Source organism: Melozone crissalis, unplaced genomic scaffold (assembly GCF_028551555.1).
Source record: "Melozone crissalis strain CALT ecotype California unplaced genomic scaffold, PUWL_Pcris_2 ptg000002l_1, whole genome shotgun sequence".
Classification (NCBI taxonomy): domain Eukaryota; kingdom Metazoa; phylum Chordata; class Aves; order Passeriformes; family Passerellidae; genus Melozone; species Melozone crissalis.
In genome coordinates this window covers 8,777,798-8,804,561 of record NW_026535780.1, presented here as the reverse complement: position 1 = coordinate 8,804,561, position 26,764 = coordinate 8,777,798, and the positions used below count along the sequence as shown (strand labels likewise).

Genomic DNA, 26,764 nt, shown 5'->3' with positions numbered 1-26,764 from the left:
GGTCTCCCCAAGGTCTTCTCTTCTCCAGGCTGATCGACCCCAACTCTCTCCACCTGCCTTTAAAGAAAAAGGGCTTCATCCCTCTGTTTTTGTGGGCTTCTTCTGGACTCACTCCAGCAGGTCCATGTCTTTGCTGTGCTGATTTCTCCTGAGCAGGACACAGTATTCCACATGAAGTCCCATGAGAGCAGAGCAGAGGGACAGAGCCACCTCCCCTGACCTGCTGGCCCTGCTGCTGGGGATGCAGCCCAGGACACTCTGGCTCTGGGATGCAGATGCACACTGATGGCTCATGCTGAGCTTCTCATCCACCAACACCCCCAAGTCTTTCTCTCAGGGCTGCTCTGAACCCTCCATCCCCCAGCCTGCATCGATACCAGGGCTTGCCTGGACCCAGGTTCCAAACTTTGCACTTGTCATTGCTGAACCTCACGCTGCTCTGGGCAGCAACACACTCAGACACTGTGCTGCCCTCCACATCCACTGGGAACCCAGCAGACCTTCCAATGCCCAGTGAGATGTATTGGGTTGCTTCCTGGTCAGCCAGGATGGTCCCAGGAATGTCCCCATGGACTGGCTCTGGCAGAGGCACCTCCCACTCCAGCACCGGCCTGCTCTCACTGCCCAGAGCTGCTCACTGCTGACCACAGCCCCCCTGACACCTCCCACAGTGCCCTGAGCCTCAAGCAGTGCAATACCACGAGGAGAGCACCCCAGGAGATGTGATGGGGTGCAGAGACAGCCTTGTCACTGACCCAGCCTGGCAGCTGGAGAAGGGTGGGGGAAAGCACAAAACACCTTTGCACAGGAACTGCAGGGTTCCCTCAGCCAGCACTGGGCTGGGAAATCAAACCCACAGCAGCCCTAAGGTGGAGCCTGGGGGCTGGGGATGGGTAGGAAGCTGTGGTGTAGTGGGAAGTTGGTTGTGCTGTTTTATTTAGGTTTTTGCTGCACATTTCATTTTTTCATGTAGCATGTTGAACTACATGCAGACTATTAAGGTCAGGAAAAAAGCAAAACCAACAAAATAGCTACAAAAAGTCAGTTTACACAATACTTTAACTACTAACAGGAATCACTACAACTAAAAACCCTGAACTACATCTGGTAGCAGAAAAATCCCACTTTCATGCAGCAATACCCACCAAGTTCTGTTTCGTGCAGATCACTATCAACAATTCAGTTTTTATAGTATTCTCACAAAAGAAAGAAAACACTACTGGCACGAAAAAGTAACCACAAAATAAATACAGCACTACCTTTATACAGAATTGTACAATCCCATACTAAACAATACTAACAGGGTAAGTGTAGCTCTGTTTGAAAATTACAGCAGCTGTTAATCAGCAAGTGTTTTCTGCCCTTCTCTCCCTCCACTTTTAGCACTGTTAGCATCACACAAACAAAAGAGGGAGAACTTGTTTCTTTTCCATTCAGCAGGTTAACCTGCTCCTCCTGCTGTACAAAGTAGCAAAAAACCCCAAAAATCCTCCAATTGAAGCTTAACGCAGTCACAAAATTTGGATTTGCAGAGCAGAAATGCAAACAAGTTGACTGATGCCAGTATGTAGGTGATGAGGGGTTTGATTAGAGTCCCACATCAGCAGCTTTAGAAAATCACCTTCCACCCTGAAAAGTGATACACAAATAACCATTCAGCATCTTTTGTAATGAAGACTACCACAGGAATGATATGAGATCCTCACTTAGGGCTACTTCAGAAACAGCTCTCAAGATACAGGAGTTTGATCTAGTGGCCTTCAATAACCAAAGGTGATTGCCTTCCTTCACTCTCTATTCTTTGGTGTCAAAAACAACTCACAATCAGTATCACAACAGCACTACCACAGCTTTGAATACATTAATTTTTAGCACTGATACAAGAATAAGTACAGACATCTTCATATTTTTACAAAAATTATAAACTCAAGCATTGCTTAAATCTGAATATCCTCATTGTAATGGGATTTTTTTTCATGGAATATCCTTTTTGTCTCAATACTTGCTAAAATCCTAAGACAAAGAAAAGCCCTGAATTTTCTCTTTAAATGTTAAAGGACCTTGACACTGAGCACAGACTATCACCCATTACACTCACATGTCATAAATGCAAATGGGTGTTTTTTGCAACGTACAAACAGTCAAAATGATTCACACAAAGTACTCACCTAGTCCAAGAGCAGGGATTTAGGGAAATATCCCTGGGACCACTTCAGAGGTAATGCAAAGACTGAACTACAAGTTACCCCTGCACATTTGATATGAACATCTTCAGCCTGTCCAACCAATAGTGACAGCAAGTGCCACAGCCCAGTTAGGTACTGTATGAGAGGAGGGGGAACACCAGCCAGATTTATTTTACAGATATTGCCTGATAACTGGGTGCCAACTTCCAGTGTTGTGAAGAAAAGTTCCTGATTCTGTCAGCCAGTGCTATATCATTTATTAAATATACCTTTACCACATTGCCTTTCAATTTCCTTAAAATCAAGGTCTAAGGTAATCAGTTTAGCAAACTACATTTACATGCTAAGATTTCCAATCACCTTACACATTAGCTTGGTCTATAAAAATCAGACATAGATGTTAGTTTGCTAGCCGAGAAACTAGGTCAACCATTGACTGAAATCCATGCAGACACAATCTCTGCAAACAAGCAGAAAAAGGCAGTGATGGTATGGTAGGGTTTTGTTTGGTTCATTTGGACTCTTCAACCTTTATTAGAACAAGGCTGATCTACAGAAGCTCCAAGGAATTTCTTTGATCTATTCCTAAAGCCCTGGATGACTGTACTTTTTTAAATGGCACCTGAACAGATCACTAAACCAACACTGAGCCCACAAGGTTGCAGCTTTAACCAAGTCCATCTTCTGCCACCTGTTCTCCTTCCATCTCAATTCCCTGAAGGTCCCTTCTTTTTCACCTACCCTGTAGCTCCAGCTGGAGCACAACAGACCAAGAGCAAGAATGTAGTGCAAAAGTCCTGGATCAGCCATCAGCCAGGTCTCGGCTGCCTCCCAAAATTTTGTTCCTACTACCAAAGTACTGGGAATCACCACTGGCCTCAGCTGCCATGAGAAACTGCTTGTGTGGTTGTGCAAGTCTCTCCCCTGGCTCAGAGGTGTCACCAGTCATGATTTGTGATGACATTTTGGAGTTTTTTCTTGGTTTTTTACTTATTATGGAACTTTACTGCAGTACATTGTCCATACCTCCAGTCAGGGGGAAACAAAAGCTGCTACAGTAATGCCATGAAGAAGGTATCTTTCCTGGGACTATGGATTATATTTTAAAAAAGTGGAATAAAGAAAGACATCATCTGTTCCTTAGCTAGCATACTGTTCTAGACAAAGAAAACTACCATAAACCAAGAAGTTTAATATTTATATTAGCAACTTCGGTTTCCAAATTTGTATTGATTACAAATTTATTTTGGAACAACAGATGACAGGAATAACCATATTCAGACCTCTTAAGTGATAAAATGATTAAAGTATCTATAAAAATGGGGAACCAGCAGTATTATCATCCTCTTATCCACACTTCTCCCGTTTGCACACCTGAATCCACCACCTCAAACTCTCCTCTGACACCAGCAAGGATACAGAGCATTTTGTTCCCATAACCAAAAAACGTGGAGAAGGAAGAATGGGATTTGATACTCCTCTGGATTGAGATGATTTAAATGAGAGGGTAGCTTACTTTAGTTGTAGTGACACACAAGATGAGATTACATGCAGTGTCTTTCCCATGGACCAGAACACTCTCACTGCTGTGCTCTCCCTGGCTGCCATGCACAGCAGCTCTGCACTTATTTAGCAACAATACAGAGCCCTCTGCTCTAAGTTCAGAACAGGAGAGCAGCCTACATTTCATGTTTCCTTCCTTCTGAAAGGTTGAGTCACATCCTTAGGTCTCCTTTTAGAAAGCTAAAAACCATGATAAAAGAAAAAAACCATGATAAAAGAAAAAAAAAAACTTTAACAGAAAAGCCTTGCATTCAGGGCAAGATACAGAACTGCCAAAGGCCACAGCTCAATTCTTTGGCTCATCTTCTGCTGTGTCAGACAAGAGGACTGCACACCTTTTTTCCTGCTCAAAGCAAAACCTGATGCTCTTCACAGCCAGACAACTTTCTCAAAGGATTTCCAAGATAAATGAAAGGCGTTAACATTTATGAGTGAATAATGCAGACAAATTCCTCATTTGGAATACAAATTACTCCATTTACTGCATTTAAAATAAAATTTAAAAAAAACAAACCCAACCACCCTCACATGGGAGAAAGCAGACAGTTCAACTGTCTAGAAAGACAAAATCTTTTACACAGCAAGTTCAAAAGTATAAAATTAAGATCTGTATTTATTTCCTTTGCTCTCTCTAGCACTTTAAATAAAATATTTTAAACCAGGACTGCCAGAGACAGTTCTTGCCTTACTTCCTGTGCTCTACCAACAGCAACACCACTGGCTAACATGGGTAAATTCACTGGTTAAAACTACTACAAGCCCACAAGTTGTTTGTTTGAAGTCTGGACCAGTTTCACGAGCCTGTTTTGTGTGGCCCAACCAGTACACAGGCTGGGGCAAGTAGAACTGTGAACTTAGCTAAGTCCAAGCTTTAGATGACTGCTTCTATTTATGCAATAGACAACTGCAGTTCTTTCCATCACACTGAAATAGATGGACCTTTTCAAATCACCTGCCCTGCACATCTGTATGACCAGAACAATTAAGCAACTGGGATTAGAGCATCTCAAGCGACAAAAACAAAACCAAAACAAAACCAAAAAAATCTCAGATCAGCTGGTGCAGCTGTTTCTATCACATACTCCATCTACTGAATTCTGAAAAAATTATTTGCATATCCCAGAGTATTTAATATCATGTGTTTAAATATATATTTTATATTGATGTATTATAAATAGTATATTTACAAGTATTATGTAATAGAATATGCATAGCGAGACAGAAGCTGGTCCATGAGACAAATGCAAATATAATAATTTTCTTATAAATATGATAAGCAGATAGAACAGATCCCTTATTACCAGGCAAATAGACCAGATAACACATTCCCATCTTTTCTGTTCTGGGTAAGTCAAAGGTACCAATACTACTGTTTCAATCTTTATATGTGCTGCAGCTTTCTATAAACACAGGTTAGATAAAATACATGGAAGTCAACAGCAAGAGGTGCAAGTCCCATTAAGGTGGGACAGTTCTGGGGCTGAACCTCCACAAGTGTTTTTCAAAATAATTTATTTGAAGTGCAGCTAGCTATTAAAACAACAATGCAGCATGTTTCAAAACCATGACCATACTGTTTCTATTTAAAGATTAAATCAGTCCCACCTCTTAAGGTACAGAGAGTCAGCTACTTGTCACAAGTGCTATAGGCAAAGGAGGAACTATCACTAAGTTTCCAAGCTGAGGACAGGGCTCCTGTGCCAGAGACAAACTTTGCTTACAGGCTTCTTTTTGTAAGCAACCTACTAAATCTGGATGAGGAAGGATATTGATTCCACCTGTCTAAGAAAAAAAAAAAGCTTACTTTTTTCAAACTTGCTCAAGAAAAACTACAAAAGCCAAGACAGATTTTTAGAATTACATATAACCAAGAAATGCATAAATGTATTCCAATGTAAAATCTCAGGCAGTAGATGCTGAATTGAGTTCTTCTCAAATGATATTAGAAAAGTTTGAAGTATTGACCTTGAAGATCAGCTTCACTGCAAAAGTAATTTTTTCCTCCCTAGAAGCACTGCTTTGGAAACGAGTAGTGTCTCACAAAGAAGAGAAGTCTGCTTCTGCACTATAAACTTTACCCAGACCCAAAAGAAGTATTTGTCAGAAATGCAAACCAGACTACTACAGTCTGCCCCAATTACAAGTACTGAGAAACCCTGAGAACCAGCATAAAGGAAGAAAGAAAAAAAAAAAAAGAAAGGAAGCCATGTCCTATTCAACAAGGCATCCCCAATTCCAAAACACCGTTCAAAGAAAACCCCTCTGGACTCCTGGCCTGACTGGCCCTGAATTCAGAACTGATAAACAGGTTCTCCATCAGGAGCGGGGGGCTTGGCACTAGGAGATCTTTAAGGTCCCTTCCAACCCACAGCATTCTATGATTCTATGAAAAATTCAAACAACTTCCTTTTCAGGCAGTTCTAGCCTCAGCTTTGCACAGATGATTACAAATATTAATGATGCTAAACGAAAGAAGCAGTAGGATAACAACCAGACCTATGTACTACCCAATTAGACTTTACTAATAGCTCTTTTTTGTTACTCTAAACTTTTTGTTATAGGAGCACTCAGGGGAAGCAGAGAGCGGAGAAAAGTATGGCTGGTAAGAGCAAAACAAAACACAAAGAATGTTATCTATGTCAGATATTTCCTGAAGTACAAGCAAGAAGAGCCTTTTACGTAAGTGCTAAATAGAAGATGATAAGGAAGGACAGAGCAGTGAGAGTGGAACTGTGTGAGCAGACCTAAACCAGAGCATGAACCCCACCTTGCAGTGACTTGTGTGACAGCACTGCAGGCAGGACACAGCCTCCACAGTTCCTCTAGGAGCCAGCCCTGCAAGAGCAGCCTCAGCAATTCCTGAGGCAGAGCACAGCTGACAGCAGCAAGGCACAGATGATGTTACACACAATAACTGCCTGATAAGAGAGAAAATACTTCTATGAGGTGCCCTCCTGCAGTGAAGGGCAGCACATAAAGTGTAGAAATTCATACTCTGGGACTGCCTAAGGCAAGAAGAAAAAAATACCTTAAATAAACCAGCTTAAATCAAGAAAAAAAGACACACAACACAAGTAGTTCAAAGAATTAGGGTATTTATAAAGCCCTATGATGACTGCTCAGACATATCAAAAAGGCTTTCACTCACTGTCTTCAATTTTCTTCTGTCTCTGGACTTTCAAAAAGTTGTAGCATGACATAGAGCACTGTCCTTGAAAAGAGATACCCTGAAGAACCAACATAAAATAGCTTATCTTTCTCATTATTAAGTTATGAAGAAGTATTTTGAACTGGGAAATGAAATTTGTGCTCATTTACAACACATGACAAAAACAAAACACCAATCCTTTTGCAGAGAACAACATTTTACCAAGTAAATGCATTTGGTTGTTTTTTTTTTGTTGGGCTTTTTTTTTTCAAACACTGATTCAGAACCAGGAAATAGACCATTTCTAAGCACAACAACTGTGCTTTTCATTTTAAAGAAAGCATCTGACTTTCAACTTCTTTTTTTAACATGCTAAAATGCTAAGACCAAAGATGACATGTTCTCTGAGGAAGTAAAAGCCATGTAACTGTGGAAGCTAAAGACAAATTACTGGAACTTAGTGAGTGATTTTTAGTTCCTTCACTGAAGCTATGGCATATACATCAAAACCACAAAATTATGCAGTACTGAACCATTCTGGCAGTGCTGTAAATCCAACACATTGTGAGAAATTGAACTTTAGTGTACATAGCATTTTTTATTTCCTGACAACTGTCAGCAACACTCCCTGATGAGGGAGTGTGGGCATGCCTGTCCCCTGGCAGGGAAGACCTGCCCTCAACAGATGGAACATGAGCAAAGGCTGCATCACTTGTACACCAAAATGGGGGCTTAAAAATCACTGAAGTATTTTGACCAGCAATTAAAATATTAGTTTCCTAAAAGTACATGTGGGTTCTACATCAGGTCCAATTTACTTTAGATATAAACTGCCCTGCTTGAGTAGTGCCTTGTGACTCCCTGCAGTGTGCAGACACACCAAGCAATGGGTGCACATGTGGTGTTACAGATTTATACAGACTCAAAACTCTGTGCGCACAGAGAGTAACCAAGATACAAACTATATCACTTTATTGAATTCCATCCTCTGGAGACAGATGGCTTTGGACTTGCTTTTTTTCATTAGGTTGGTTGGTGTTTTCCCCCTTTTAAAATAAAGTTTTATCATGACTGTACTTCCTTTTCTTTCTAGTGCTGCTACTCCAGCTCTCTCCTGACTCACCCACACGTAGCTGTGCTTCAGCATGCTGCAGTTCATGTTCTTTTATAAAGTGTCACTACAATTCTTACTTGAACTGGAGAGACTTAAACTGAATAAATCCACCCACAGAGGTAAAGGTGGGCAGAGCTGACAGATCACATAACTAAACACAGAAAAAGCCTACATAAGGCCAGAAACAGCACCTGGGGTTCTAATGGTTTAAAATCTTTGTTTATGTGTCCTTTTCCACATGAAACCTCAGGTCTAAAGACCAATGTTTGTCACATTCCCAATATCACATCAGAAGCCAGCTGTGCTTCTAAGAAACCCAGACTGACCCTTGAGATCAAAAACACTCCCATGACCATTCCCTTCTCTGAAGAGAGATTTTCTACCAATGAACGCCACACCATTCAAGAGAGAGCAAGTTTCCACCACATTTTTCCATAGCAGAAGTATTTCTAGTCCTCCAAGCTGAAAAGCTGGTCAGCCAAATATAACATAAGCCAATATAAGAAAAGGCAAAACATCACAACTCTACCAACAGAGGCTACTGGTCTTTTCTTTACCTAGGAATAAACACTTTTTTCTATTTTTTTTTTAACGATATAGTTTTCTAACCAGAATGTACTTAATTCATAGTATTTCTCTTTGAAAAAGAAGCTTCCAAGAAAAACTGAGTGATGAGCGTGAGTCAAAATAAAAACAAATAAAAAAATTCTAAAACCCACACAAACAAATCATCAAAAACCCCAAGAGGGTAGCAAAAGCTTTTTTTACCACTGCTTCTACTGACAGAAGAAACAGCAGCTTTGTACCTCTTACCTTGGTTGATACAGTTTCATTTCTACAGAGAAACTCAAGAAGCCACAAGGGTCTCCAAAACAGAAAGAACTTATGAGCGCAGTGGTGACAGCAGGGCAGAACTGTCTGTCAAATTAAACAGATAAGCTGAGCAATGTGGACAACTGAGAGACTCCCACCTGAAAAGGAAAAACAGCTCATCCCTCCTTCCCTCCTCATGAAGCAGAGAAAGGAATTCATTGCCCACAATTCTGTTAATAAAGCTGCAACAGCACTTGAACTTCTCCACAACACTTAAACACCAAGTAGGTGTCTTTGCACAGCATGTGCCAGTTTGGCCCCAGAGCTGTGTGAATACAGCACAGGGAGGGAATGCATCAAGACCAAATGCTTCAAGGAGCTACTGACACCAGGGTACAAATTCTCCAGAGTCACCCAATGCTCCAATTAACACTTCCTCATTTCTCTCAGCAAGCAACACAGTTACAAAAGAAGAAACTAGAAACAACTTTGCCTTTTTGAATGGCCATGTCCTGCTGCTGCAATAACCAGATCTAGAGCAGTGCCTTGTTCTCCAGTTCGATTAGCAGCTACATGCCCAAAGAGACCACAAACACAAGAAAAAAGTGTGATGTTAGAATTCATTATTAAAAGGGAATCACAGTAAGAGAAAAGTAGCAAGTTCTATGGGGATGTGGCTGCAATATGTAAAGCAGTCCAAAAAAAGTCAGGTTACAGTCATCTCTAACCATGCAAAACTATCTGAACTTCTCTGTGCCTTTGCTCCTCCTGTGAAATAGGAAGCAAACTACTTCCTCATCTCACTAGACCATTCTGATAATAAATAACCTTACAGAAAGCAGCACCACTGTCCATGAGGAAATTACCTGCTCCTCTGGAGCAATCTAGCAAGAGCATGGTGCAGCCAAAAGCAATGAAGACACACCATTGAACACTGTGTTGGTGGAACTAGCACCAGACACTTGGGGCAATGAAGCAAGGTACTAATGGAAGAAACGGCCTACAAATATGTATTCAAGGCTGCTTGCTTTCTGCAACTTCTTCTTTTGAGCACTGCTTTGCAGCCAAATAGTATAAATTCTTAACCAGGAGATGAGCCCAGACAATTCATCCTTGTAACTACATAGCTCATGACCAGAATCAGAACCATTTGCTCACAACACCAATTTTTACCACTCAGAGATACATATTAAGCTAAAGTGGTAAAGACACATTGGATACTACTGGCAATGGACAAAATTCTGTTTATTTCACTGTAGTCCCTTCCTTGCAGATTTTCTAACTCTGCTTTTACCTTCACAAGTTCCTTGTCCAACAGACCTCTCTGCCTTCTTTACAAAACCCTAGCTTCTACCCTCACTACTCCTGTCTGCCTTTCCCTGCCCATCAGCTCTTTTATGCATTTTCTTTGTCCTGCAAGTCCTCATTTTCCTTGATGTCCCCAGGATGCTGGGTGAGAGGCAGCATCATTCCTACACACTCCCTCAGTACTGACCAATACTTTCCACACAGCCAAAGAGCCCACAACCCAATCTCTCTGCTAGTTTACCATCAAGCTGGGCCTAATTCAGTCCTAGATTCTAATTCATATTCTTCCTTGCTTTCAATTCAAAGCAAGCTGCTCCTCCTCCTAGTTAATTGCCATCTCTCCTCACCTCAGCTGTCCTCTCCATCCAAACCCATTTCTTCTTCCATGCCTGGATACATGTTTATTAGAGCATGAGTTTGCATAGGACTGTAATGGGGTCAAACTGAGGCCCATTCTGGACTGGGGACAGGGAGAAAAGCAAAGCCAGAGGCATCAGCCCTGCAAAAACACTCTGCTCTAAAGCAGAGGCACACGAGTTATTTGAAGAGCTGTCAAATTTTAAGACTCCCATTACAACATCTGTTCCCAAGCTTCACTTTTGGCAGTTACTGAAGTAGTTTGACTGAAATTCCTTTGTAAACCTGACACAACATTAACATCAATATTATGTCACATTCAAAATATTAGGTCTTAATCAATAGTGTCTTACACTGCCATTTACTACACTGCCAGTCACAACTACAGAGAGTTTCCTACTGGGACACAATTCTCCCCCACATTTATTAAGAAGCCAGAGTTACAGAATAATGGTGAATTTCCCCATAAAAATTTTGAACACTGCTAAAACCATAAACTTCAGAAGAGATAAGAAAACAACTTGGGCTTTGTTATACTAGTTGAAAGTTCTTGTAGGATTGTCCTCCAAACTTCAAGGTTCTTTAACTAGATTATGCTATTCTGTTACTCCTGCAAAGAAATTATTTCTGAATTAATTAGTTCTGAACTCTGAGATGCAAAGGTAAGAACAGAAAAAGCATTTACTATTTTAGTGCTTAGGAGAACATGACTTTGGTCAGTTATACATGAGAACAAGCAAAGTAGCCATAGCAAAAAACTTCAAAACCATCATTACAATTCAATTGCCAGTTCAGCTAACAAATCCACATCTCCCCACACAGAAGCAGGAAATCTAAACTCCAAATCAATTAACTGCTTCCATAAGCAACCCTTACACAATGCTCTCTCTTGTCTGTATGATCTTCATTTATGTAAAAGGTCAGCAATTTTATCTTTGAAATGAAGCCTCATGGAGTCTAGTGGTTACTTATTTCACTTCCACCTTTGAAGGGAACAGTTTCAAGTAACCATATGTCTCAGCACATAAAAGGTGCAAATACAACAAGAAATTAACTGTCTTTTCATGCCCAGAATGCATTTTGCCTAAGAATTTTCACTTTCAAGGACATTGAACGGGAAGGTTCTGTTTAAACCACAACAAACCCACCGCCCCCCCCCCCCAAAAAAAAACTAAAAAACAAACAAAAAAAACCTAAACACCCACAAAACAACAAAAATTCTGCTATTATTGTATTTCTTATTAATTCTTATAGCTTTTTTTTTCCCCAGAATAACAGTGCTTGAATTCAGTAGGCTGTCTGGTTTTTGGTGGTTTTTTTTTTATTATTCAATAGAGGGTCAAACTGATTTGTACATCAGAGGCTGAAACAAACACCTTTGTTGTGCAACACAAAAAGGCAAGAAATCTGTTTCCCTGAGGATGTTACCCTCAAGACTGCTGTAATAAAAAGGAGAAGGAGCCATCATCCAGTGCCACACCTGACTAGGAGAATACGCAATTAGATCCAACTTTTGAAGTTATTCAACTGCTACAGCCACTAGACACAGAAACGGGGCTTTCCAGTCATCTAATTTACAACTAGGGCTCCTAGGAACTCATCTATTACCTTGTGTAGTACACCAGAAAAAGTTACTCACGCTAACACTCCATTTAATTTAATCATCTAGGACTGAAGGAGAACCAGAATTGCCTCGTGGCTGAATTTAAGAGTCTTTTGAACTACGCCAGTTAAACAGAATTTGCTCACAGAACTGCCTCCTGCTACCGGGGAACATTTAAGCCCTGTAGTCTGAAGTAAAAAGTGCTTTTAAAATGTATCTAGGACAGTGTTCTGCTGCACTTTCTTATATATAAAGTGATTACCAATATAAGATTTTTTTTTGCCTGGTGGACACCAATTTCAGGTAAAGCATTTGCTGATGGAATCAGCCTCCCAGATAAATGCATTAACTGCCTACAGGATCAAGCTTTAGGTTTTGGTGTGGGTGGCAGACAGAAGGCCTGTTTTGCAAGGCAAGCTATTTCTGTAGCTACAGCCACACCAAACTGAAAGCACTCAAATCTCACAAGCTAAGCTGTCCCAGACCCAGTCACACTATTTGCACAGGGACCACCTGGGAATCCCAAGTGCTGCAGATATAAGCCAGAGAATCAGTCCAACACTTCGTAATCAAGACCACAAACCATACAGCCTTTTCACTGAACAGGAGTAGAAGAATAAAAATATATCCTCCCATACAAACATTATTACAGAAAACTAGTTTTACACACTTGAAGATTGTATATAAGTACAGACTCCTCATTTCAGCGATATTTAGTCCCCAATTTTTCCTACAGTCCTGCAATGATTTCATGTAGTAGAGAAAAAAAAGGCAGGTGTGGTCAGTCAGACACCATTCCCCAAATGCAGCATCAGAACTTTAGGTTAGTGCAAAGAAGGTAAAAAACAGCCTTTCCCAAGACACAAAAATTAGTCAACACTTTAGGTATTGACATTTGTCTGGGTACTAGAATAATAAAAATTCATTTTCTAGGTGCCGAAAAAGCAATCCTAAAAATCATTCAAAGATAATAAGTCTGGAACCAAAAACACTTTTACAAATCAATTACATGAACAACATCAACATTGTGAGAGTTAACCAGAAATCAATTACTAAACATTTCATCAATATAACCATATGCGAGAGCAACGGCAAATGAAGAGGGCAGCATAACCAGACAATAAAGGTTATAACAACAGATCTGAGTTCATAAGCCACATAAACATACTGAGCAGGACAGGGTCAGTCCTTACCTCACAACTATGACTGTCTTACAACTATCCTGAAATTCAATGATCATGAGTGAAAGGCCAAAGACTGCATAATTTCCCTTACACCTTTCAATTATGCTTTGCCTGTAACTCGTTTCACTGTTTCCACAGTGAAGGTACTCTCTGTACATCAGGCTTTCACGTGACAGAGAGGACAAAATGCCATTTCTAAAAAGCAGAATGCAATTAAAACCACAGGGGATGGGGAACACAGGAGAAAGTGCTGCAGCTAAAAATACTTTCAGCTTTACCTAGTCAATTCTAAAACTGCTCATTGTTTGTCATTGGTTTCTGTTAAGCTCTGCTGTTTATATGATTGCAATACATGTATCCCCAGTAAGCACTGGAACTGCAAATGTAAAACAGTGCATATGTAAGAGCCTATTGCTCTCAGCAAATTTTAGACATTTGGAAACACGCTGCCAGCTGCAGCAGCCAACTTGTGGCACTCGAGAGAACATTCCTGAATCACCGACAGGGGGAAACTGAGGTGATTTTATAAGAGATCCTGAAATTAAAGGCATCAAGTAAGTCCCTGTCTTTGTAAACATGAAGAGAAATACAGATTTCTCTGCATTGGGTAGAGGTGTTAAATTTTCCACGATCACAAGGAAGAAAATACTGATACTCCTTAGTCAAGTTTATATAGCCATAGATTAATAATAGAGGAAAATTTAAGAGGTGTGCAAGAGGACCATCTATTTACTTAAAGTGCTCTCGATATATGCAAACAAATGGGAGTAGAAAAGACATCAAATGGTACAAGTGGCCAACATTAACTGCTGGAAAATTATTTGAAATAATTCTTACCCTGCCTAACTGATGCACATATTTCAGGTGCCACAGCTAGCAAGCAGGGCCAACGCTTCAGGATCCCCAGTGCTTAACTCTTTCCAACCCAAGCAGAGCTGCCTTCATATCCCCAGTCCCCACACTGCCATCACCTCTGAAGCCATGCTGACAGACTGGAGGGATTCAGTTGGACCAAAAGGACCACCAGGATGACTCTCTGCATCCTGGCTCCAAGCACAGGAGTTGGCACTGACATCCAAGCCTTGTGTGGATTCAGCACATGCATTCACATCAGCTGCATGCCTTGCCTGTAGCACATTTGCTTGACAGCTGATAATCCATGAGATGCAGTTTGACAACACTCAAAATATTTCAGCTTTGAAGATGTATTTTCAAACATTTTTACGATTAATGTGTCTCATAAAACTGATTTCTAATGCATTCAGGGTACTTAACATTACCTTAAGGAACAGGAGTCATTCTTCTCACTTATGCCCATCTACATCAATGACAGAAACTCTTGGTATCATTAAAGAGAACAAGTCTGTAGGTAGGACAGGCAAAGGTGACAACCTTGACTTGCACCAGTATCATCATTTCCTAAAAATCACCAACCAAATGAACTACAACAGCCACACACAAACCTGCTTAAAAAACAAATCCAACTCCTTGCACACAGGCTTTAATTTTGCCTGTCTCCACTAAATCAAGACGTGCATTGGTTCCATCTATGCCCCCAGCTGGCAGGCAGGAACAAGAAAAAGGGGACTGCAGGCTGTTTGTGTGTCTGTGTTCTCCAAGATACACAGTGAGAGGAAAAAAAAAATCTGCATTTATGTTTACCATGCCAAGGCAGCTGCAGAAATCCAAAGTGGCCCCTACATATGCTTTTCCAAATGACAGAGACAATTTCTGTTACTGTATTACTCAATAATTTAGCAGTTTGCAATACAAATATTCCCTGCCCTTCTGTCTCTTTACAGTATTAATTCCAAGTGTTTAGTAAGCACTGTTAGAGGTCTGGTGACAGATACCTTAAGGTGCCCCCATAAGTGTCTTTAAATACTGCATTCAATTAATTTAACAATCGATTCTTTTGGAAATATATATAACTACTGCTAGACACAATAAAAAATGGAATCCTTTTTTCTCTTTATGAAGAGAAAGACCCACACAAAACCCAGATAAAGGGACAGGACAGTTTTGTATGCAAGCAGAGAACTGGCTGACACCAGGTTTCCACAGCCAGAGCAGGGAAGGTTGTCACAGGAAGAGGCAGGGACTTTCAGAAGACAAACTCTTCTATAATCTGTCCCCTCAGGTGGCCCCAGCTAAACTGCAAACAAGGAAGAAAATCTAGAGCACCTGATGACAAATGGAAGCTGTATAACAGATGGGATCAAATTCATTCCTTACTTTCATATAATCGTGGCACTTCTTGACAGGGATATTTTAAAACAATCCTGGGATCACTTCTTCCACAGCCCCTGCTCTCAGACAGCTAATATATGCAATCACAAATCTGACAGTCTGAATGGGATAAAAAGCTATCTTCTCTCCTACTCAAAGCTTCTGTTTCAACAATAGAATACTCCCTGTATGCCAGGCAAGAAACAATCCAACTTCATGTAACAGCAGTATCTTATTCATGTGGTTTAGGATTTTGCTGTTAAGCTTGCCACACAGAACCAAAGATATATTCTGCAAAACAACACACCTTGCTCAACAAAGATATTTGTCAGGGGGAAGCTTTTAAGTCTGAACCCATGTTCCAACCTTGACAACAATAATCTCAGGCTGCCCAACACACAACCTACAACAGAAAATGCTGATTAACTAAACGCTGTATTTAAAGTCCAAGCAGAGCACAAAGAAAGCAAATTCTACAACAGTAAGGGGGGGGAGAATTTGAGCAAAAGAGACTTCGCAATTTTTACCATTACAAACAGTAATAAGGAAGAACCCAGATTATCAGATCAATCTAGAAAATGCTTTACTGGTTTGAAGATTAACATACATGCTAATGTACACTTGTATTTCCATATTATGTTACCAGAAACTCAGAATGACAGATTTTAAATGTTAGTAATACTCCACTATCACAGCAGTATGACAGCTGTCACACTGTTGCTGACATTTGGATCCTGGATGCTGATGCTATGGAACAGATAGAGAAAAAAACTTCAAAAACCTTCATAACATAGAGTCTCTTGCTTTCTTCAGGGTCTCAAATGTTTCTGTGAATAAACTTCTTGTATTTTTTTACCAAGTGATATGACACCAGATTAAAAAGTAACAATAAATTAAGTTGTAGGCATCCTTATCATTGAATTACATGGGAGAAAATTATAATGGAATTAAAATTTGATTTTATCGGCTACATAATGAATAGGTTAGAAACAACACTCTCTTGTTACAGACTCTCAATTCACCTTAACCCCACCTCGAATCAGAGCCCCAGCATCACAGCGCCGCACACAAACCTGCAGGATACACCCTACCCATGACAAATTTGGCACCGTATTCCCAATCCCTGGATTCCGCTGAACCCGCGGCATGTTCAGCCGCACTCGGGAGCACTGCGGATGTCCCTCCAGGAGCTCTCCCCTCCCGTTATCCGTGAGCACTGTCAATCCATCCCGCATCCCGGGGAGCCGCCCGCACCCGCACCGGGCACGAACCGGACCCACGGGGGGCAGGAGCCGCCGGGGCAGCCCGGGGCAGGGCGGCCGGTCCCCGGCGAGGGAGCAGCGGCCGCCGCTTCCCCCGCGCCCCGGGGCCCCTGCTCGGCGTGCGGGGGGAAGCGGCGGCGGGACGGGAGAAGTTGCGAAGCGCTGAGGAGCGGGGAGAGCAACAGCTGGAGCCGGGCGGGGAGCGGCGGCCCCGCGGGAACGGGGCGGGGGTCGCGCCGCCGGCGCCGAGGGAACGCGAGGGATGCAGCGGCGAGCGCCCCGCCCGGCCCCTCCCGCCCTCCCGGCACTCACCGAGCCGCCCCGCGATGCGGGACCGGGATCCGGAGCGGGACCGGGATCGGGAGCGGAGCCGGAGCCGCCGCCTCCCCCGCTCGGCCGGAGCAGCGACGGAGCGGCGCGCGCGGGTGGCGGGAGCGCGCCGGGAGCGCGCGCGGGCGGCGGGAGCGCGCGCGGGGAGGGGGGAGCGGGGGAGGGGGGGGAGCGGCCGCACAGCACCGCGGGCACCGGCCGTGCGGGCGGGCGTGCGCTGACCCGGATGTACCGGGGGGGGCGGGGGGGGGGGGGGGGGCGGCCAGCGGCAGGTGACTGCGCAAGCGCGCCCGGCCGCCAGCGCACTGCGCATGCACCTGCTTCGACTCCCAGTGTCTCGGGCACGGGCGGGGGAGCGAAAGAGAGGCGGGCGGGCGGGTGAGGCGGCGAGTGGGGCAGCCCCTTAAAGGGGCCGCGGGGTTCCCGCAGCCCCGGGCACAGCTCATTAACTCAATCAGCGTTCGCCATCGGTGCTTGAGCAGCCGTGCGGGTCCGGGGCTTCTCTGGGGCCGGGCTCGGGCATTGAAGTGTCTGCAGCTGGCAAAGGCAGGCTGGGAAGGGAGATGGGGTGCTCCTTGTGTGGGAAAAGTGGGGCTGATGATTCAAAGCCGTTCAGAAATGTCTTCCCAGGTGGATCAAAGCAAAAATAAATAATTGTAAAAAATGTGGAAAGTTCCATTCGTCAGTGAGCACTGCCAGAACCCCATACCATTGCACTCAGGCTGATCCAGGAATGCCTTCCACCTCCATCCTCGCGAAAATGCAAAAGACATGCAAAATATGTTTAAAAATCACAAAAAAAAAAAAAAAAACCCACATGGGGTTATGGGATCATTTATCCTGGAGAAAAGGAACTTCGGGAGGTACCTTATGGCTTTCTACAGCTCCCTGACAGGTCTCTTCTCCCAAGTGACAGAGACAGGACAAGAGGAAATGGCCCCAAGTTGCACTAGGGAAGGTTTAGATTGGATATGAGGGAAAAGATTCCTCTTAGAAAGAGTTGTCAAGCATTGGGACAGGCTGCGCATAAAAGTGGTGGAGTCGCCATCACTGGAGGAGTTTGACATACACGTAAATGTAGCACTTAGGGTTGTGGTTTAGTGGTGACTTTGCTATGGGTTTATGAATGGGCTCAATGGTCTGAAAGGTCTTCTCCAGCATTAATGATTCTAAATGACTCCAAACACAAAAACATATTTTAAGAACGTCCCATAGACTTAATTATGGGCTTTCTGTGCAGGGTCAGGATTTAGACTCAATCTTCCTTGTGGGTCTCTTCCAACTCAGCATATTCTGTGATTCTCTGATTTTATGAAGGTTTCACCTTCTATATCTCACCCTGGATTTTGGTATCCTCACACAGGGACAAAGCACACGCTGAACTGCTTCTCCTCTGTGCATAAATTTGCCAAAGCAGAGGGATTGCACAATTACCTAGTTTCAGGGCTTGCTGCTTCAGTAAAATTCCACGTAGACCTACTTAGAAAGAAAACAATTAAAAGTTCTGCTGGTTTTGTTTTGCCTTTGTTTTGCTTTGGTTTTTGTTTGTTTGTTTGTTTGTGTTTTTTTTTCCTTGAAGTAGCCTGGAATCTAGACAATGCTTGTCTAAATTTTGCCATGCAGTCCCCCCTGGCCTCCTCACTGAGCTGTTCTAACACCAAGGGCAGTTCACAGCTCGTTCAGTGAGGCTGCACCGGGAGTGGTTCAGAGACCAGCAGCAGCCAGGCAGTGCAAAACGTGCACCTTCCAATAGTAAAACATCGACACAGCTCTAATCAAAGGGTATTTCTCAGTCTAAAAGAGACAAACCAACCACTCCAACCACTTCTACTAGTTCCTCTTCAAAGCCTGATAGCAGTTTGTTAAGTGACAAATATAGTGAATATCAGGTACTTCTAAACCCACTGAGAAAGCACAAAAATGGAAAATAGCTCAGAGATTTATTTATATGTCAATGTATTTCTCTTTTTATTATTATATCTATGTGTATGTTGACTTAATCTGATAAACTTAGTTTGTCTTTAACTTATTAGGATTCAAGATATATAGATTAATTATAATAACTTTAAAGTGTTCTAGCTAAAAGAGTATCCTGGGATATGAAGGAAACCATTTGTGAGTATAGTTCAGCTGCAAAACCTGTTTGGTGAATTCAAAGGAAATCACCACACTTGAGTTTTGGTCCTTGGGTAGCAGTCAGGCAAGACCAGGGCTGGTGCACCACATACCTTCAGCTAAGCAGGGAGAAGGGAGTGCTCAGACAAGCTCTGGAGGCTCTGAGAGGTTTGTACTGGAGCAAACAGAGGAGATGTTGAAGAAGAGATGAAAAAAGATTTTCACAGCAGCACCTTCAGCAGAATGACGGACACAGTTCTGCTGTGTGCGATTTGTGTAGTGGCTGAACAAATGCTTGACATGGCTTTTCACTTCTGCCACAGAAAGGATTTTTTTGCAGTGGATACAAATTTTGAGGTGTGAATCGATGCACACTCCTTCCTGAGATGAGGCACCACATCCTCATCTTCTCTAAAGTCTGCAGGGCTTTACAGGTCTGTGTGCCACGCAGGAGGTGACCCAGGTTCCACTGAACTGCATTCAAGGGAAGCAGGATTGTGCTCTGAGTTAATGTTGGACTTGTTACCATTTGGGCTTAATAGAAACCAGGAGTCTTACCTGTTGTACTATAGAGCTTTGTCCTTCTGCACAGAGCTAAAGAGCTACACACAAGCAGCCTCAGGGATGAGCAGTTGTTGTTCCTCATAACATTAAAAAGCACTTGGGGCTTGGCAGCGTGGGGTTGGACAAAGAAAATTCCCTACTGAAACCATGAGCAGGTTTCTCATAATATATAGTCCTCAGTGTTCTTCAAAATTGTAAGATACCTTTGATTTGGATCTCACATCTTTCACAAGTACAAGAATGCCCAGATGCTGAGTGTCGCTGATGCTTAACAGCAGTTGCACACTAAGACATCCACATCCCACATGATAATTGAAGCATAAAAAATCATTGAACGCTGTGGAAAATGCTGCATGACTGAAAAACCCAGCAATTTTCTATTAGTTCTGCCTTCTCTTTTAATTTCTTAATTGCTTCTTCTGAATGCAAAATTATTTTATCAGGTTATCACTGCAATAAATTTAAAACTCTCTCCAAAAAAACAAACCCCCAAAACAACAACAATAAAACAGAATTAAAGACTATATTTTTTGGTTAGTATCATAGAATAAAAGAGTGGTAACAGACCTGTTCCTATTCTGCTAAATGCCTGAGGATTTTGTTAGTTGGTACCAGGTAGGTATGTCTGACAGGAAAGAAAACAGGTCAGAGCATTTTCATTAAGAAGAGATTAATAAGCTCTAAAGTTACTCTGGGATGTATTTGTATTGCGTATCTGTGGGTATGTACCAGTGACAAAAGATGACTTGACTTTATATACGGATGGCCAGATGGATAAATAAAGCCACAGGAGCAAAGCTGCCCTTAGGTGCCAGGCACTGTTGGAATATTTGGGTTGCTTTTCAACCTAATGGTAGCCTAGAGGAGAGAGTCCAGAGGGAAAAAGAAGTGACCATCACCCTGGCCATGTGTGCTCAGCAGGGACAATAGAGTGCCCTGACCACTGACAGCAGCCCTGTTTGTTCTGGGGGGGAGGACAGCAATAGCTCTTCCATTACATGGATGAAAATAGAAAGGAAACATCCTATGGCTAAAGATTATTCTTTTAAAGAAATGGTTAAAGACAAAACTTCTTATGGAAAATGTGAAGAATGGAAGAAATGCAGCTTTGCAGGGCTCCTTGTTAGGGTTGTGGCTCATAGCACCTTTCAGTTCAGATAAAACCAACATCAGGTTTTGCCCTCCCCTGCCCAGATTTCCCCACATTCTCAAGTGGCACAGTAGTAGATGAGAGAGTGCAGAGGCAGTCACATTTATACCACAGAGTCCTCCAGGGCTTTCACTTAGATAGCACAAATCCTCTGATATGAATGTTGCTCTTCAGAATATAAACAGTTTTGTAAACAGTAACAAAATGTGAACGATCTATATAAATTTCCAGAAACGCAGACAAAACAAAAAGCCAAGATCAAATCACTTCATAAGGATCCCTGAAGTGCTTCCAGATACTGTCATGCCAGAGTTAGAATGTTTTATACCTGCATGGACACAGGCACTCACAGTCTCAGAATGCCTCCCCTCCCCCCCTTCAAAAAAAGGTCATTTGGATATTTGGGTGGCAAGTGAGAAAACTGAAATGCTTCTGGAGTTCAGTCTTTTTACCCTGACAGACCTGGTGAAATCCTGTCATTTCCTCATGCTATGCCCCAGTCACTTCACGTGACTAATTGCATCAGACATCTCCTCTTCTGCCATTACAAGGTCCAAGATTATTTCAGAGTTTGCTCATCTGGTGATGCAGTTGTTCCTCCTATGATCAGCATGGCCCCTTCATGTGGGGAGCCTCAGCTAAAACACACAGCAGGATCTCAATTAATGAACACTTCTTTAAGTCAAATAAAACAGAGAGGTTCAGTGCCATGTCAGCTGGACTGTGATTGAGAATAATGGAGATTTTACAAAATAAAGCTCTTTTTTTCACATTTTGACATTTTGCTGCCTTACCTCAAAAATGTAGCTCATCTATATGAGAGACAGGGAAGAAAAATGAAGGAAAAAGAGAAAATGTCAGGTGTTAAGCCTGCATTAGAAGAAGATTACAGACCAGTAAGCATAGAGGAAGGTGGAAAGAGGAACTGCAGCTATTTTAATCATGTTTTATCTCTACTGGAAAATAGAAAGATAAATTACAGTAGTAGACCTGCTGCAGAATAGAGCAGAACACAGTATTAGACTCTGAGATCTTTAAGCTGCTTATAAAAGTTTGTGAAATACAGAATTTCTCCAGTGATCTCACATGGACTCCATTGCACTGACAAGCCTTTGAGTGGCTGCAGTGTTGAACCTGTGCTGGTAGCACACTGGCAAGGGAAGAGGCCTGCAAAGCACCTGAGATAATCCAGCATCACCAAGTTTAGGAGGTCATGGCCACAGACTGCACTTCTGAACTTGCAGCACTCAGTGGAGGAAAAGGCCCAGATGCACCTGTGTGTCTGTGCTTGGGGAATGGAAAAGCTGTGATCACCTCAGCAGGTGCTGAGTCCATCACCTTTGCTCGTTTCAGAGGTGCCTTTCTCCAGCAAAACTCCTAAATGTCTCTGTAAACTCCTAAATGTCACTGTATTTATTCACTCTGAGTACCAGTCAGTGCTACTTAAAAGTGAGGGCTTCACCAAGTCAGAGGAGGCTGCAAATCAGGTGCTGTAGAGTGGCAGAGTTTCATTTGACCTCCCTTTAGCCCCAGTCAAGCTAGTTTATTAAACAAAGTAAACCCCCAGGGCCACAGGAGGAAATAAAATATATATGTGAACTGGAACTTTCTTACAAACATTATTTCTTCTTTTTCTTCTCTTCCCCACTGAATTTTTCAGATCAGCAGCATAATAGTATTCAGTTAATGGACAGAATCAATGTTTCAGAGAACAGGGAAGACAATGTCCCAGAGAGTTAGATTGTCTCATGGCTCTCTGGAAGAGAACCCAGCTTTTTGTTTTGGTTTGATTTGGGAGTTTTTGACACAGTTGTGCTGCCCTGATGGAAACAAATATTCATTGATCTCATTGAGAATTCTGCCTACCTCAGGAGCATGAGACTGGTATTTTACTTTGATCCCATCCTTTGTCGTGATGTAATCATTGCAGGGATTTTGTTTATTGGTGGGTGGTTTGTTTTTTTTTCTTTTTCCCCAAAGTGCCTAATTCATTTGTTATTAGAAGCCCTCAGAAGAGCATTTGGCTCGTAAGTGATTTCTGTTTCTGGGCTGTGTCTAGGTGTTACCAAGGGACCTTGTCAAGAGACCATTTCACTTTGCCTCAGCTGTTTCCTCTGCTACAGCTGTTCTTAGTTTCCTCTTCACATCACAGGGGAAGCTGCAATCTTCTGTTGGGGAAATAGGTAAGTTAATGAAAGCACCTCAGGGAAGGGCTCTGCAGAGCACCAATCTTAGGGGACAATTACAAAATTCAGTGAGTAAACATGAACTTCATGGAACAGTGTTAGGCACTGCTGGGCAAGACACGAGCAAGGGCAGCATCTCAGGCTGCACAGGATTGTTCCTTGAGCTCCAGAGGCACAACCACGAGCTGAGGGGCTCAGCACCTCACAGCACTGCAGGGTCACTGTTGCTGCTGTTCTGCCCTTGTGCCACTATTACAGTTTGAAAGGACCTGAATGTTTGGTCCCATCTGAAAACTAGAATTCAATTTAAATCAAAAATCAAAACCTCAACTGGTTCTGCAGCATTCACTTGAACTTCTATAAACAAAATTTATCTTTGTGTGTGATCTAAGTGATATTGAGTGTAAGGCTACTGAATAATGAGAGAAAAAATAGACTATGATTTAGTTACTAACTCACCAACTGCATCTACCTCTTTAAAATTACACTGTTTTGATGCAGTCATCTGTTGTATACCTTTATACTTCTGCTGTTTCACAATGCCATCAATATGCTCCAAAGAGCAGCAGACATTAAAATCATTTTAGTGTACCAAATTGCTGAAAAGAAACCCTTTTCTCATCAGTACACACATTTTCTGATAGGTTTGCCCATGACCTCACATGCAGTGGTTAGGTAGCACTCTTTTTCTGTGGGATAAGAAATTCCCAGTCACCCATCACCTTCATGGTAGGCATGTTTGGGTTATGAAGCAGAATGTTTGAGCACAGTCATTTTAAGATGCCTGGGTAGCTCGAGGGACAGAAACAGAGTCCTTGCTAGTCCCACAAGCACAAGTCCCTCTAGCTGCAAGGAAGAGTTTGCTAGCAGAGGAAATGGAAAGCCAGGACTTTCCTGTGCTGTAATCTGTGAGAGACAGACTGAGTGCAGATGAACACTTCCATGAAACAAAGCATTTAGGCAGGCACTTAAACACTTCCTCTGCTGAGGAACTGCAACACTGCACACCAGACGTCTTTCTCTTCCTTTTTCCTGAGCAGGAATATGGCACCTAGGGCTAAATATAGCACCAGATACAGCTGTTTGAGATTCAGTTAGCAAGAAAAGACAGTAAAGCTGGTATTGCACATTGGAATTGCTTAAACTTATTCTGAGTTTTCCCAATTGATTAAAAGATAATATTTTTTATGTCCAGCTGATAAACCCCATGCATGAGCTAGGAAACATTCTGTGCCTGTTTATAGCAATCTGGATCCAGTCCCATCTGAGACATGTGGGTTCCTGGAGTCACAGCTTAGGTAGCTATTATGTTAATGATCAGACTAGACAGCTTTCCCCATGACCACACCGCCTCTGCAGGATTGCATCACAAACCAGCGGGACTTTTTAAATACATGCTCATATTCTCCTGATTCTAAATGATTCCTGTCTCAGGCAGTGAACAAGCTAAAAACCTGAAAGAAGCAAATAGTCTTCTCTTGTGAGGTGCTAGGCTGTAACTCTGAAACTTAGACCATATTTCTGACCTCAGACTTTTCGTTTGACATTAAGCAAGAAGGCTACGAAGCCTGGCAGTGGTACCTCCCATTCCAAAAACTTCCAAGTGCCTAAAATGATGCCATTACACTTCAGTAATTTCAGATGCAAAAAGCTAAATTGGAAATATTTGTACAATGCCTTAAAAAACCACTGGTGCAATTCCTGCTCCTAGCAGCTTGCAGACTAAGCTGTAGATGAGAGAAAAACACAAATGCTGAGATCTGCTGTACACACTGGCTTTCTACAGCCAAGCTAGTCCTAAACCAACAAACCTGGGCACAAAAGCTGGAGCAGCAGTGTGTCTCACACAGAAATGTGTTATGCAGTGAGGCTGATCATTCTGAGCTGTTTTCCAGTTTGCCTGTGAGCCCCTGGCCTATGCCAGGTAGCCATTCTTCCTGTCCCAGGACACACAGCCTGCACTCCCCTGGAAATCAGGTTTGTGGTGCTGGACACTCAACAGCATGTGTATACTGCCCAGTCAGCCTGCTTGGGTCATCTCCTGCCTGGCTGGCAAGATGTGAGAGAGACATTGGGGGAGCTGCAGTGGGAACTTAGCAGAGAAGGAAGGAGCTGGAAACAGGGAGGAGCTGAGAAGGTTTGCACAGAAGAAGATCCAGTGGGAAATGCAGGGCACACGGAATACAAATCAGGAGAAAATTACAATTCATTAGTTACAGTGTTCACAGGACTCTATTTTTCAATTATATTTTCTTCTCTTCTAAAAAAAGACAAATGGTACCTGCTTCTTCATGCTCCCATTATGTTGCCATTATTATTTTAATCTTAATTGTTTATCAGTTGAATTTGACTTTAAAAGGCTGGTAGGGGCAGATGTAGAGAATACATTTCTGTGGTTTGCTCAAAGAAGACCAGCTTAAGCAGGGATGTGAGAGAGCCTGGGGAACCATGTGAGAGCAAGGAGAGGCATGAGGGCAGTGAGCCAGTCATAAGTGTGCATGCTTCTAAATGGTTTTAATGGGGTCACTTGTGTCCTAAGGCACAACTCGCTGCTGCTCGGATGCCAGACTCTGCCCCTGAGCTTGGGAAAGGTTTTGCAGCTGAGTGTGACAAGCCTGGCTTTAGTGCAGAGGGGGCTGCACCCAGGACTTGAACGTGGCCAGATGGCAAACAGGGGCACGTGTGCCCATTGGAGGACTGAATGGCTACCAAGAAAGAAGGCAGAGAGTAGGAGACCACGGTGCAGAAAAAGACCTCATGTCATATTGGGACTTGGACAAAGGTTTCAGAAGAAGTGGATGGTTTGGGAAACACTGCAAAATAACAACATTACAATATAATATCTGTCAGTGAGAAGGAATGGCTGCAGGTTTATTCTGTGATAAATATTCAAATTGTTCAGTGCAGAATTTTTTAAAACCTTCCTCATCCTCATTAGTACAGCTAATCACCCAGTGATTCTGTTTTCTCTTTTCCATATCATGCTCTTCTGTTATTGCAGAGAAATAGAAAATATACTTTTAAATTAAGAAATTGTAAATAAACAACATGGAGTGATCCAAACACGTAGCAATTTAGAACTCTCCTCATTTAGTGCCTTTCTTACAAAAGTGTTTTTCCAATAGTGTTCCCTCTACACTCCTGTCCATCCTGCCACAAGAATATTGCAGGCAGATGTAGGAGGATTTTGTTAGAATTAATCACTGATCACCTTCTTGTAAAGGCTTTATTTTATTCTAAAAGTGGGTGAGGGAAAAGTGCACACATACATATAACAACCTAGAGCTTTAGGATAAAAGAAGTAGAATTGGTAATATGAGTTTCTCCCTCAGGAAGAAAAAAATACAGGCATTTACTAATCAAAAATGGGTGGCTTTGTTTTTTGTTTGTTTGCTTTTGCTAATCTTTAAAAATGCTTAATACATTGCTTGTGGGCTTCATGTTTCACTTTAATGCAGAGTTAACCCTTGAAATTCATTAATTGACTTTATGTTGCATTAAATGCTGCAATCAATTCAGTCTCAATATTATACACTTTTATCTCTGCTCTAAAAAAAAGCCCTGTTAGCTTTGCTTGGCTCAAAACCAATATAGTGAACTACCCTTAATTATTAATAATCTGTTTCCCCTTCAATAAAACTTTTTGAACCTT

At 42.3% G+C, this 26,764-nt stretch overlaps 1 protein-coding gene across 4 annotated transcripts in view; it reads right to left on the bottom strand.

Moving 5' to 3' along the window:
* CYRIB (CYFIP related Rac1 interactor B) overlaps window positions 1-26,764 on the bottom strand; it is a 96,948-nt gene that overhangs the window by 58,885 nt on the left and 11,299 nt on the right. For 2 of the 4 annotated variants that reach the window (XM_054270586.1, XM_054270761.1), the window contains exon 1: window positions 17,080-17,196. The exons of 1 other annotated variant lie outside the window; for it this stretch is intronic. The gene's annotated coding sequence lies outside the window, so the exon portion shown is untranslated. Of the gene's footprint in view, window positions 1-17,079; window positions 17,197-26,764 lie in introns of those variants that run through there. One more of the 4 variants, XM_054270553.1, reaches the window with a different exon arrangement.